Source organism: Periplaneta americana, chromosome 2, assembly GCF_040183065.1.
Source record: "Periplaneta americana isolate PAMFEO1 chromosome 2, P.americana_PAMFEO1_priV1, whole genome shotgun sequence".
Lineage (NCBI taxonomy): Eukaryota > Metazoa > Arthropoda > Insecta > Blattodea > Blattidae > Periplaneta > Periplaneta americana.
The window spans coordinates 197,782,337-197,796,748 of record NC_091118.1 but is presented as its reverse complement, the minus strand read 5'-3'; the positions used below and the strand labels follow the sequence as shown (position 1 = coordinate 197,796,748).

The window sequence follows — 14,412 nt, the reverse complement described above, 5'->3', positions numbered from 1 at the left end:
GGTGGAGGACCACCCCTCATCGGCATTATAATAATAATAATAATAATAATAATAATTATTATTATTATTATTATTATTATTATTATTATTATTGTTATTGCACCTAGCTGGAATACCGCAAACAAAAATTGTCGCGATTCATATTATGTCGCGATTCATATTATGTACTTGCTCATTTTGTCAGACGTGACAAATAGTTTAAAATGGGCCGCGACCACTTCGGGAGTAATTAATGACCCCATGTTTGCATGCCGCGTGTTACAGTCCCGACACACTTGCGCCACTCTTGCTCCGGGGCTTAAGTTTCGCCGTCCTAAAAATGGTGCGGCGTGGGGTGCGGGGGCGACTGGAGCCTGGAGCGGGCCGCTACCCTTCAGTCAGTCCCGCCACGTCTTGCTGACTGGTCGCCGCCCGCCCGCCGTACGACAACACCAATTCTCTCAACACCAGGTAACTTTGGGCCCAAAAAAAAAACTCATTTCAATTGACAAGACGAGCCTTCAAGCAGTTAACATCCTTTCAGTTTTTCAAGACAAATCATTTAATTCGAAGTCGTTACTCGTCTCTTGGTGACAGCGTGTGTTGTTCATAACCCAGTGGAGCCGGGTTCGACCCTCGACGAGGTATTATTTTCTCCGCCACCGACCGAGTGTTCGTCTGTTATCTTGCATCATATTCGAGTTCTGCACTGACAAATCAGCTTTTATTTGATTCGTGTGTAGAAAGGGCTCTTACTCCGTTTAAGTTAGAACTAATCTATATATATATATATATATATATATATATATATATATATATATATATATAATTTGGACTGGTAATGGAATTGCGGAAATCAGAAAATTGTTATTAAATTTTAATTGTTTATTTTACAAACGTAGGGACTAATATCAAAATTCTGTTACAGACAGTTTGTAGAACATGCTTTTGCAAATACATTGCAAAAAACTGTTTGAATCTATCTTTAAAAACGGTTTAGATATATTGGTTTTAGTGCAATCCTGCACTAGGTATATTTTTTTCAAATTTGGGCCCCAAATAATTTTTTCAAAATATTTTTATTTGGTTGAGTTGCCACAGCTATGAGCTCTCTACATACAAAAAATTAATATTTTACAACAAATAGGAAAAAAGTTAAAAAAAAATACCATCCTCTCCCCTTAGATCGTCGCCTTTCGGAAGGCAATCTGTTGGAAGACCCTTAAAAAGATGACATGAAACCATATAAACCGCAACCGATCATTATATGCAAAGCTTGAACTGCTGATAATAATTATTCGATGATCGTAATAACACTGTTTACTATTGCAGCTTACCAAACTACAAGATTCACACTAGAATGTTAGTAGTTTAGAGATGCTTAGAATGATAGGAGATTCTTTGGTCAGTAAGCGGCATAAGTAGCTTCAAGCACCTCCTGTTTCCAATCCCTCCTCCATACTAGGCTAACATCGCTCCTGTATGGCCATATAATAATAATAATAATAATAATAATAATAATAATAATAATAATAATAATAATAATTTATTTAACCTGGCAGAGTTACGGCCATAAGGCCTTCTCTAACACTCAACCAGGAGTAAAACTGCATTACAAAAAACACTACAAATTTACAAAGTACACTACAATTTTACACACAAAAGTGAATAAGATAATAACAATAAAATGTAAACAACGATTAAGTAGAAATCAGACATAATATATAAAATAAAGAAAGAAAGAACAGCAGGTAAAAATAAATGAGACATACAAAGTATAAAGTATAAAAAAGTAAGACAATTAATAATAATAATAATAATAATAATAATAATAATAATAATAATAATAATGATGATAAAAAATAAGATTAGTAGTAGTAATAATAATGATAATAATAATAATAATAATAATAGTAATAATAAAATAGCGCAGTAGAAAGCATACAATGAATACAATATTTTTAAGTATACACAGTAAGGAAAATTATGATTATATATAGCTCAACTTATCACATTATAGATATACCGTTATCGAAAATATGAAAACAAAAATATAAAATAAGTTAAATATCACTAGAACATAAAAGAAAATGTGAATACGTGGAAACATGCAATACAACACTTGTCATAATAGTAAGTTAGTATGGCAACTCGTCATAAGATAATTTTCTAACTTAGATATAGTAGGCCTATTCGTAATTTAAACGACGAATAAAATAATTATTATTGTATTATCGTTAACATACAGGCAGTGATCGCGAATATGAAACACGCTATATAGTTATAGGTTGAATTAGGGCCTGTATGTTATTCTGACATATTTATATGAAAATGTTTGATTCTACATTTCAGTTAAAGATGTAGTTGTGTTTTATTAATTATAAATAAACACTTGGCTAAAATAAAATGTATAATATTATGGTTATGTCACTTTCAGTGACATGGGTTATGATTTCGAGGCTAATGTACTTCATGACGTCAGACTAGTCTAATTTAACTCGGCGGCCATATTTATCGCGTAACGCTTGAACGATACAAGCAGCATATTCTGCTCTCGCGTGCAAGGACAAGATGAGTCTATTCATTCCTCATCCTCAGGTCCAAGTTCTCCTGATGAAAAGTGTTTAAATTTTTCGTGAAAAATGAATAAAATGTACTTATGTTTAGAAAAGTTACAGTAATTTCGTGAAATAATAATAATAATAATAATAATAATAATAATAATAATAATAATAATAATGTAATGATAAATAATTCGTCGCGCTACAGCCCATGAAGGGCCAAGACCTACCAGCCGGCTGCTGGCCTCACGACCACATGCCGAAGCAGAGATGGACGATCATCCAACCAGAATGGAGGTGTTGTGTGGTTAGCACGATGAGCCCCCCAGCCGTTACAGCTGGTTTGCATAACCGGATTTCGCTACTTATCGTAGCTCCCCAAATGTATCACGATGCTGGGTGGACACCGATCCCATACACTGGCCGAAATTTCATGAGAAAATTTCTTCCTTCATGAGGACTCGAATCAGCGCGCATTCCGTAACTCGAGTCTAGGCAGCATGCCTTAGACCACGATCGCACGGCGCGGGACGATGATAATAATAATAATAATAATAATAATAATGTACCCTTTGTAAATTATCCTTATTGTCACTTAATTCAGTTTTATACAAAACTCCAATGATCTATAATCCTGTAGGCCATTAAAGAAAACAGCAGAATTCCGAAATAATTTATCTCCCTGTCTTTTTGTAGTTAATAACTTCAAATATAATATAGGCCTACCATATTTCTTTAAAATAATTAAAAAAAATCGTCCTTCTTTATTATTGGAGATTATTGCAGAAATGAACTTTTTTTTCTGAAAGTCAAATTTCGCGAAAATTCATAAGATATTTACTGCCGTAAATCAATCATATGTACGATTAAACATGCATATACATCTTGCGCATCTTATGTCACATTTGGTGTTTATCGCTAATAACAAAAAAAGAAATTACCACTCCTCTTGTGTGAAAGGTTCCGCTTTCGTACAAGTACAGCACGCCACGCAGTGAACTTTGGTTACAACATGTATGTAGGCCTATTTATTCACACTGCCATGGGTATATACCCGGTGGCAGTGGTAACTAATTACACTTAATAATGACAATAATAAACTTAAAATTAAAAACACAATTAATAATAATACTTATAATTAATACTAACAATAATTTATAATAATTTTAATAATAATAATAATAATAATAATAACAGGGAATATCCTAAATTAATGGATGATGATGGTGGTGGTGGTGGTGATATGTGAATTAATGATAGCGAAATGAGTCCGAGGGCCAACGTCGAAAGTTACCCAGCAATTCTACTTCAAGTGGTTGAGGGAAACCTCCTTAAAAACCTTCAACCAGGTAATTTCTCCCAACCAGGATTTGAACCTGGGCCGCTTGTCTCACGAGCAGACGTGTTAACCGTTAATCCATAGCAGTACACATGTTCTACATTATATTCTACACCTGAGGGCAGGAGGCCACATTAAAGTACCAAATATGAGGAAAAAGGAGGCCGCCTCATCATCAAAAAGGTTGAGGAATGCTGTTATAGAAAACAGTGGTTAATACGTTAGTCCCGGTAGCGTGGTAAGAATGGTATTCATTATTGGACTAAGGCTGTTTTCCCACCGAAATGTTGCGGTTACAACACGATACTGTTTTAAAATCCCGTCGTAATATTCTTGGCAGCCAAGTGACTAGAGTTCAGCACACTGGTGGAAGATGTGACAAATCATTTGTGAGACGTGAAGGAAGGGAGCAGTGGCGTAGCTAAAAGCGAACCACTTCAAATCGTGGCTGTTAAAAGATTCCCCTCGTACACAAAATAAAATTCATGAGTAAAAATGCGATCTTGTACATTTCGCTAACTGGTTCATATACGTTTGTTTTTTTTCTTGACTTACTTTTTTTTTCCTTTCTTGAGGAAGATCTTAAATTAAAACTGTTCGGAATGCTAATTACTTCTTACTTATAGATGACTTTTAAGGAACCCGGAGGTTCATTGCCGCCCTCACATAAGCCCACCATCGGTCCCTATCCTGAGCAAGATTAATCCAGTCTCTAGCATCATATCCTACCTTCCTCAAATGTACGAGGGCGTCCTGAAAAGTAATGCCTCCTTTTTTTGTGGCTGTGAATATAGTTAAAAGTATTAGTGATAGTACATTGTATTCAGTGAACTTTCTGCTTTCAGTGACGCAAGTTTCGTATCTCTGCCAGTAGAGAGCTCTGAGTTATAGCCTGAAACATGAAGTCTGAAGCAGCGTGCTGTAATCGAGTTTTTAACAGCCCTCGATAGATATTCATCGGAGATTGAAGGCTGTTTATCGTGATCAATATGTCGATACAGTACTGTACGACGTTGGTCTGCTCGTGCTCGTAATGAACCTGGTGCAACTCTCAATTTGTGTAACAAAGGACGCAGTGGAAGATCACGTACTGCAACTGATGACGCTCATCGGAATCGTGTCAATGAACTCATTACAACGAACACTTGTATTTCCGCCGCGTTGCTATCTACCGGCAGTTACCTGGCGTTTCAGCTCATAAACCACTATTCATGTATTGCCATCTAGTGGTCATATCTGAGCAGTGTGTAAATATGTCCGTCTTGTACAAATATGAATTCAGATCTTGCGGATATGCCCGTTATTATTCGGTTGAGAAGCTTTTGTCGTCCAGTCTGCTATCGCAGAAGCTGAAAGCTAGAATGTATAAAACAGTTATATTATCGGTTGTTCTGCATGGTTGTGGAACTTGGACTCTCACTTTGAGAGAGGAACAGAGATTAAGGGTGTTTGAGAATAAGTTCCTTAGGAAAATATTTGAGGCTAAGAGGGATGAAGTTACAGGAGAATGGAGAAAGTTACACAACGCAGAACTGGACGCAATGTATTCTTCACCTATCATAATTAGAAACATTAAATCCAGACGTCTGAGATGGGCAGGGCATGTAATACGTATGAGTGAATCTAAAAATGCGTAAAGAGTGTTATTGAGAGGCCAGAGGGAATAAGACCTTTGGGGAGGTCGAGAAGTAGATGGGAAGATAATATAAAAATGGATTTGAAGGAGTTAGGATATGATGGTAGGGACTGGATTAATCTTGCTCAGGATAGGGACCGATGGCGGCCTTATGTGAGGGGGCAATGAACCTTCGGGTTCTGTAAAAGTCTTTGTTAAGTAAGTAGATAGATGGATGGATTTATTGAGTAATATTATACATACAGATGTTATATTATCGTAATTTTCTCTAAAATCCAGTGCACGGGTCTTCTGACCGTACGTGCTTTGTACCTAACACAAGTCCTAATTTGTAGGTCTCACCCCCCTCACCTATGATTATATCCAACCACTTTCTAAAAAAATACATATTAATATGAAAATGACACAACAAAACACATTATATAATATATCCTAACCTAAAACAGACATAAAAGTGTATAATTGGGTAGATACCATTATCCCTTCGTCAGTTCGTATCACAAACTTCAACAGCTGCAGTTCTAATCTGTCTCGCCTTCAAGAGGAACAATCCAGTCTTTTGTTCGTATTCTCTATTCCCCATGAGGTCAAGATATGCAAGCGAACTCCTATTCTGACCTCAATTCGTCATAGATTACCTGACATCCGCCTTACAGTTGGGGAAAAGCTCGGAAAGAACCCAACCAAGTACAGCTCATGCATTTTGTGAAGACACTCGCGATGTGCAGTACGGGAACAATGTTTCTGTAGAGGGGGTAGGAATGGAAGGGAAGGTCGGGCGTGTGTCTACCGAGTTCAAGGCAAATGTAACTCATTTCCCTATAATTCATAAGCAGACTCATCCGATCTCGTGCGCAGCTCTGAAGGAAGAGTGGGGGAGTGTCTGGACATAATGCATGAGCTGTAATCAGTCCAAGCGAGAATCGAACCCATGCCCGAGAGCAATTCAGGATCGACAGGTAAACGCCCCAGCCGACTGAGCTACGCCGGTGGCTAACAAATTCTTTGCACTCAAATTTTGATTTCTTAAAAGGAGTGACGATTTATTCCCCTTCTACAGAAGCTGAACGCTCGATTATCCTGTGCCATGCTGTCTTGAGCGATGGAATAGCAATATACTGACCACGCGAGTGGAGTCACAACTTGTAAATAACTGGCACAACTATGTTGACCAGCAATGACACATTGACCTCTAACGATTATTATTATTATTATTATTATTATTATTATTATTATTATTATAGTACAAGGAAATATCAACCTTTTTGCCAAATAATAGAAACATTAATTAAATATGTAACTTAGATGGAAAAAGTGATTTTGAAGCAGTAAATTGAAGGGGTGAGAATGATATAGTCCTAAGCCACACAGACAGAGTTTTACAGGAGAGCGTATTAAAAGGTTTAGATTTAAATGCTATTAGATGCGGTATTATAATTTCTTTGGCGTGTACTTAAGTCATTTGTTGAGTACTTTTTATAATATTTTACTAGTGGCTTCCCAATAGGTTATGTGTAAGAAATGAATCGCATAAAAAAAACATTTTTGTTAAAAGTGTGGCTTTGGACTATCTCATTCTCGCTCCCTTGAATTATTAAATCCAGTAGCTGTGGTTTTAGGCGTAATAGATCAACTATCGACCAGATATTTTATATTCGACAGATAATGGAGAAAAAATGGGAGTATAAGGGTACAGTGCATCAGTTATTCATAGATTTCAAAAAGGCATATGACTCGGTTAAGAGAGGAGTTTCATATGATATTCTTATTGAATTTGGTATTCCCAAGAAACTAGTTCGGTTAATTAAAATGTGTCTCAGTGAAAAGTACAGCAGAATTCGCATAGGTCAGTTTCTGTCAGATGTGTTTCCAATTCACTGCGGGCTAAAGCAAGGAGATGCACGATCACCTTTACTTTTTAACTTTGCTCTAGAGTATGCCATTAGGAAAGTCCAGGATAACAGAGAGGGTTTGGAATTGAACAGGTTACATCAACTGCTTGTCTAGGCGGATGACGTGAATATGTTAGGAGAAAATCCACAAACGATTAGGGAAAACACGGGAATTTTACTGGAAGCTAGTAAAGAGATAGGTTTGGAAGTAAATCCCGAAAAGACAAAGTATATGATTACGTCTCGTGACGAGAATATTGTACGAAATGGAAATATAAAATTTGGAAATTTATCTTTTGAAGAGGTGGAGAAGTTCAAATATCTTGGAGCAACAGTAACAAATATACATGATACTCGGGAGGAAATTAAACACAGAATAAATATGAGAAATGCCTGTTATTATTCGGTTGAGAAGCTTTTACCATCCAGTCTGCTGTCAAAAAATCTGAAACTTAGAATATATATAAGGTAGTTATTTTACCGGTTGTTCTGTATGGTTGTGAAACTTGAACTCTCGCTTTGCGAAAGGAACAGAGGTTAAGGGTGTTTGAGAATAAGGTTCTTAGGAAAATATTTGGGGCTAAGAGGGATGAAGTTACAGGAGAATGGAGAAAGTTACACAACGCACAACTGCACGCATTGTATTTTTCACCTGACATAATTAGAAACAAGAAATCCAGACGTTTGAGATGGGCGGGGCATGTAGCACGTATGGGCGAATCCAGAAATGCATATAGAGTGTTAGTTGGACGGCCGGAGGGAAAAAGACCTTCAGGGAGGCCGAGACGTAGATGGGAAGATAATATTAAAATGAATTTGAGGGAGGTGGGATATGATGATAGAGAATGGATTAATCTTGCTCAGGATAGGGACCAATGGCGGGCTTATGTGAGGGCGGCAATGAACCTCCGGTTTCCTTAAAAGCCACAAGTAAGTAGCTGAATAAACTTATATCCTTGGTTAGTCAAATAGTTCTGCTAGTATATATAGGCTTAACAAAATATGTTCTTGAAATTATTTTTCTTTCCCATGAAACGTGAATTATAGATTTGTTAGTTACACCCTTATTCCGGAAGGTATTCAATTGCTGTGTGCCGTTTCAAATTGCCAACATGACTAACGTAGTTTCACCGTAACACGTGTCTTGAGAAATAGTTGCTTCCCTTCATGACACATCCAGATTTTTTATTAAAACTGTACACTGAGAAAAACATTCATGTTATTTATAATCCACTAATTAGAATCGAAACGCCGGAATAAAGAAAGATCTGTAAATCCTCGTTCAAAAATAACTCTATCTCCTACAAAAGACTATTTTTAGCAACTGTCTCTAAATTCTAACTTCATTCAGCACTTCGGATCTACGAGAAGTCAGTAGCTTTGTTGGTCTGCGCGTGCGTAGAATTGAAGACTGCGAGTGAATGGACAAATCTCAAAGCTTCCTTCATACACAGAGAAAATGAACTCAATAGAGTTTACTGTACTAAGGATAGCAGAGGAGTCACGAAGTATATTAGTAGGCCTATTCTATTATTTAACCACGCTTCCAACTGGAGGGATTATTTAGGATCGCGATACAACGTGGGCGAGAAAAGGATGACAATTTTTTGCTGGAGCTTTTCATTAGAAACAGGTTCCTTTTACGTACCGCAAATCTACGACACGGTACATATGGCTTTATTTCCTTCCCATGCTAAGAATTTGATCGTCTTTTAAAATATATCGTTCTTGTAGTGTGTACTAAGTATGAAATAAAAACAGGACCCAAAATAGAAAGGGAAAACACTCTATGGGCTTCAATCATTCATTACTTACTTATGGCTTTTAAGGAACCCGGAGGTTCATTGCCACCCTCACATAAGCCCGCCATTGGTCCCTATCCTGAGAAAAATTAATCCAGTCTCTACCATCATATGCCATCTCCCTCAAATCCATTTTAATATTATCTTCCTATCTACGTCTCGGCCTCCCCAAAGGTCTTTTTCCTTCCGGCCTTCCAACTAACACTCTATATGTATTTCTGGATTCGCCTATACGTGCTACATGCCCTGCCCATCTCAAACGTCTGGATTTAATGTTCCTAATTATGTCAGGTGAAGAATACAATGCGTGCAGCTCTGCGTTGTGTAACTTTCTCCATTCTCCTGTAACCTCATTCCTCTTAGCCCCAAATATTTTCCTAAGAACCTTATTCTCAAACATCCTTAATCTCTCTTCCTCTCTCAAAATGAGAGTCCAAGTTTAACAGCCATACAGAACAACCGGTAATTTAACTGTTTTATAAATTCTAACTTTCAGATTTTTTGACAGCAGGCTGGATGACAAAAGCTTCTCAACCGAATAATAACACGCATTTCCCATATTTATTCTGCGTTTAATTTCCTCCCGAGTGTCATTTATATTTGTTACTGTTGTCAATAATTCATATTGTCACTTTAATGGATTCTGTTAACCGAGATCAGTCATTCATTACAGGTAAATTTTCAATCTCGGGTAACGGAATCCATTAAAGTGATGATTCAATCATTCATAGTTTTCTGACCTATGGCAGGTCTTTCACTGCAAACCCAGCATTCTCCAGTCTCCCTATTTTTCGTCTTCCTCTTAGTCTCCGCATAAAGATTCATGTATGCGGAGCGGACATAAAGTTTCGATCCATTTTAATGAAATAATGGTTATTCGGACATGAACCGTATGCTATGGTGTGTACGAGGGTCATACTGAAAGTCCACCATCTGATATCTCCTCCTTCCGATCAAAATTAACCCCAAAGTGGATGTCCTAAAAGAGTCCTATATGCGATTGCTTTTTTTAGTTTATTCTTTTTCGACGCATTATCAATTATTATGGTTATCTAGTGGCTGAGTGAAATGAAGGTAATAAGTAGGCTTCTAGACTTCGGACCCAATAGAGCAGTTCAGTAGGAAATCCGCATAACGGCGTAGTGAGTATAGTGGGTGGGGATACTATGGAATAGATTCCAACAAATACCCAAAGCAAGAGAAACGCTCTGGATTTGAAGGTTCTGACAAATAATTTGGTTTTCATACAAACCTATTTTCAAACTGTGTCTGAAACTATCACACGGTTAGAAAAGTCAGAGCAAGAGATGGCGGAAGCCCTCAAATTAATTGAGGAAATGACACAGAGATTTAATGAGACACCAAGTACACCGGTTACTGAACGTGTAAAACAGAAGTGGAAATCTATTTTATGTAAAAATAACGGATATGGAACATTGTGTAATATAAACAGCAAATTAGTGGGCATAGAGTCACCCGAGAATAAAGGACTGTCTGTTAGAGACAGCAATGATGTTAGGTTTTTTCGTTTTGCTCCTATCACTTCATGCGACGTAGAGCGCAGCTTTTCACAGTACAAACTGTGTTTGACAGATAACCGAAAAAGATTTACGTTTGAGACACTGAAAATGTATCTTGTAGTACATTGCAATTCGGTACTTTAACTGCACTTCCTAAAGACGACCAATAGGATAAATGAAGAAATTAAAATTGCTACATGTTTATTTCCACCATTAACACTGTCTATAATTAAACACAAATGCTTATAAAAGACAGGAGAATAAATGCTTTTCACATTCTTTTGACATTGTCATTGTGTAATGTATATTTACTTTCAGAATGTATATATGTATGTTTCCCCATACTACCGTACTCTATTCTAAATAGCAACGTTGTTACCTCAACACATCTCTACTTTTCACTACCTGCAGCGAGTCAGCAACCTATAGTACACGCACAGTAAACTTATTGTATCGGGTCCCAAGTCTCGAAGCCAGGTGATAAGTGATAATGTTAGCGAGATGAGCCCGGAGTTCAGCGCCGAAAGTTACCCAGCATTTGCTCTTAATAGATTGAGGGAAACCCATGGAAGAAACCTCAAACGGGTAACTTTCTCCAACCAAGATTTGAACCCGGGTCCGCTAGTCTCACGGTCAGACGTGCTAACCGTTACTCCAATGTCGTCTAAGTCCGACGGATGACCCGGGTGGCATTTGTGAACCCGACACTGACAGGCGGGCCATCATTCCTAGGACCTGCAGATAAAGTCCCATCATCTACTGACGACACCGAAGCCCTTAGAACCTAGACTATCATCGGAATTTCGTACTACCCTCAGACATTACCCAAACCTATTTTTACTATTACAGATGATAGATGAAATTAGGAGAAAGCGGAGAGTGTTGCTCAAATGAAATAAACGGGAGTACCCCGAGAAAGACACTCTGCAACGTCTGTTTTGTCCTCTATAAATTCTACCTAGGCCTAAACGGAGGTCGAACTCGAGCCGCCTGGATGGAAGAGGCCAGCATTCTAGCAGTGTAGCCAGAAACGCGGCAACCAGAGCGTGTTGTGTATAAAAAAAGTAAATGCAAAATGTTAGGAAAATTCCAATCAAGAAGCATCAGATAGAGCTTACAATAATCTAACGCTCTGATTTACTCAAAAGTCAAATGGAGCAATGTCTTTTTATGTTATTATCTTTTGAGTTATTTGAACATTTCATGTTTTTGTAGACTACATGCTATCGCTATTACGTTACTTTCCATAATTATTCAAATTACGTAATTACATGTCCTGCTAAGTAATTATTATTATATTCAGGATTCTACAGCTACTGCCGTCTTCCTGTGCCAATCCTCCAAAGCCTTCTGTCTTGTGCGTCTTCAGTCCTCAACCCCCTCGTGTGCATGACCTCCATTACTTCGTTGTTCCAAGTTCTTTTTGGTCTACCTCTTCCTCTTCTTCCTGGAGGTTTCCACTGGTAAATTTGTTTAGGCCATCTGTCTTCACCCATTCTCATCAGATGACCAAACCACTTCAAACTCTTATTTTCTATTCTATTTAACACTGTCTCTTCAGCATCCATTCTATGCCTGATTTCTTCATTTTTAATGTGGTCCAAGCGGGAGACTCTAGCACTTCGTCTCAAATACAGACGTGGACAAATTATTAACAAAATTGACGATTTTTATGATAATTCTGTTTACAAAATTTGACTTTTCAATTTAGACTACAGTTGACAATTTTGGATATTTCCATCATTACAGTAGACAGAAATATGCAAAAATGACAACTGTAGTTTAAATTGAAGAGTCAAGTTTTGTAAAAATATATAATAAAAATCTTCAATTTTGGTAATAATTTGTAAATTAGCAAAAATGTCAACTGCACTGAAGAGTCAAATTTTGTAAAAATATAAAACCAAAATCTTCAGTTTTGCTAATAATTTGGAAATATCCAAAATGTAAACTGTAGTCCAAATTGAAGAATCGAATTTTGTAAAAATATACAATAAAAACCTTCAGTTTTGCTAATAATTTGTAAATATGCAAAAATATCCAATGTAGTCCAAATTGAGGAGTTAAATTTTGAAAAATATACAATACAAATCTTCAATTTTGCTAATAATTTGGAAACACACAAAAATGTCAACTGTAGTCTAAATTGAAGAATCATATTTTGTAAAAATATATAATAAAAATCTTCAATTTTGCTAATAATTTGTCCACGTCTGTAATCCATTTCTACGGCCAAAATTCTTTTTCTATAATATGCATTCGTTACCCATATTTCATTTCCGTAGTTTAATGCAGATTCAACTAACATTTTGCCAATATATTTTTTGGTATTCTTCCAAAGATGTCTTCTTAAATAATAAGATACTAAAAAAATGTTTCTTTCAGAATGTTTAAATTTTAACATTTAATGTAGGCTAATTTCAGTCAACCGTAATGAATTATTTTACAATGTCGTTTTCTTAAAACCATTTACAGTGTCGTTACAGTATATTTTCTCTTTACTGAAATTGCGGAAGGAAATTTTAAATTTACGAATAGCTTCAACGCCACAGATGACGTCATTCGCAGTGACTAAGAGGTTTGTTTAAACTTCAAGTCGGTTGATTCTAAACAGGCAATGAAAATAAACGTTCTGTGTGTTTAAATATATGCATAACTCTTCTTTGAACGCAATTCTATCAGACTTGCTCAGAATAATTGCAGGTAAGCTATGTTTGTTTGAGAGCAAGTAAACTGGAGAGATGATGCAGTGAACAGTAACAAAAATTGTTTGACAGCATAAGAATTTTATGACCTTTTCACAGTGGTTGGGTTGGCACACTTCGGAGTTATTTTGGACAAAGCATAAACTTGTAACACACATGACTCTCTTCAAACTACACGTAAGTTACTGTACGTTCCTGATTTCGTTCCAGGCATTGCACTCTACTGCAATTTTGAAACGCCTTAAATCTAAAAGTCGGTTCACAATAATTATCGTTGCTGAATTTAATTCTACACATTCCACTCTACTGCAATTTTGAAATACCTTAAATCTGAAAATGGGTTCACAATAATTATCATTGCTGAATTTAATTCTAGAGATTGCACTCTACTTGCAATTTTGAAAGGCCTTAAATCTAAAAGTCGGTTCACAATAACTTCGTTGCTGAATTTAATACTAGACATTGACCTCTACCGAAATTTTGAAAGGCCTTAAATCTAAAAGTCGGTTCACAATAATTATCGTTGCTGAATTTAATTCTAGACATTCCACTCTACTGCAATTTTGAAAGACCTTAAATCTGAAAATGGGTTCACAATAATTATCATTGCTGAATTTAATTCTAGACATTGCACTCTACTGCAATTTTGAAACGCCTTAAATCTAAAAGTTGGTTCACAATAATTATCGTTGCTGAATTTAATTCTAGAGATTGCACTCTACTTGCAATTTTGAAAGGCCTTAAATCTAAAAGTCGGTTCACAATAACTATCGTTGCTGAATTTAATTCTAGACATTGACCTCTACCGAAATTTTGAAAGGCCTTAAATCTAAAAGTCGGTTCACAATAATTATCGTTGCTGAATTTAATTCTAGACATTCCACTCTACTGCAATTTTGAAAGACCTTAAATCTGAAAATTATTATCATTGCTGAATTTAATTCTAGACATTGCACTCTACTGCAATTTTGAAACGCC

General features: G+C 36.5%; 1 protein-coding gene across 1 annotated transcript in view; it reads left to right on the top strand.

Annotated features, from left to right (window-relative positions):
• Positions 1-271: 271 nt before the first annotated feature.
• wupA (wings up A) overlaps positions 272-14,412 on the top strand; it is a 187,420-nt gene continuing 173,279 nt past the window's right edge. The window contains exon 1 of the mRNA XM_069819299.1: positions 272-450. The gene's annotated coding sequence lies outside the window, so the exon portion shown is untranslated. The remainder of the gene's footprint in view (positions 451-14,412) is intronic.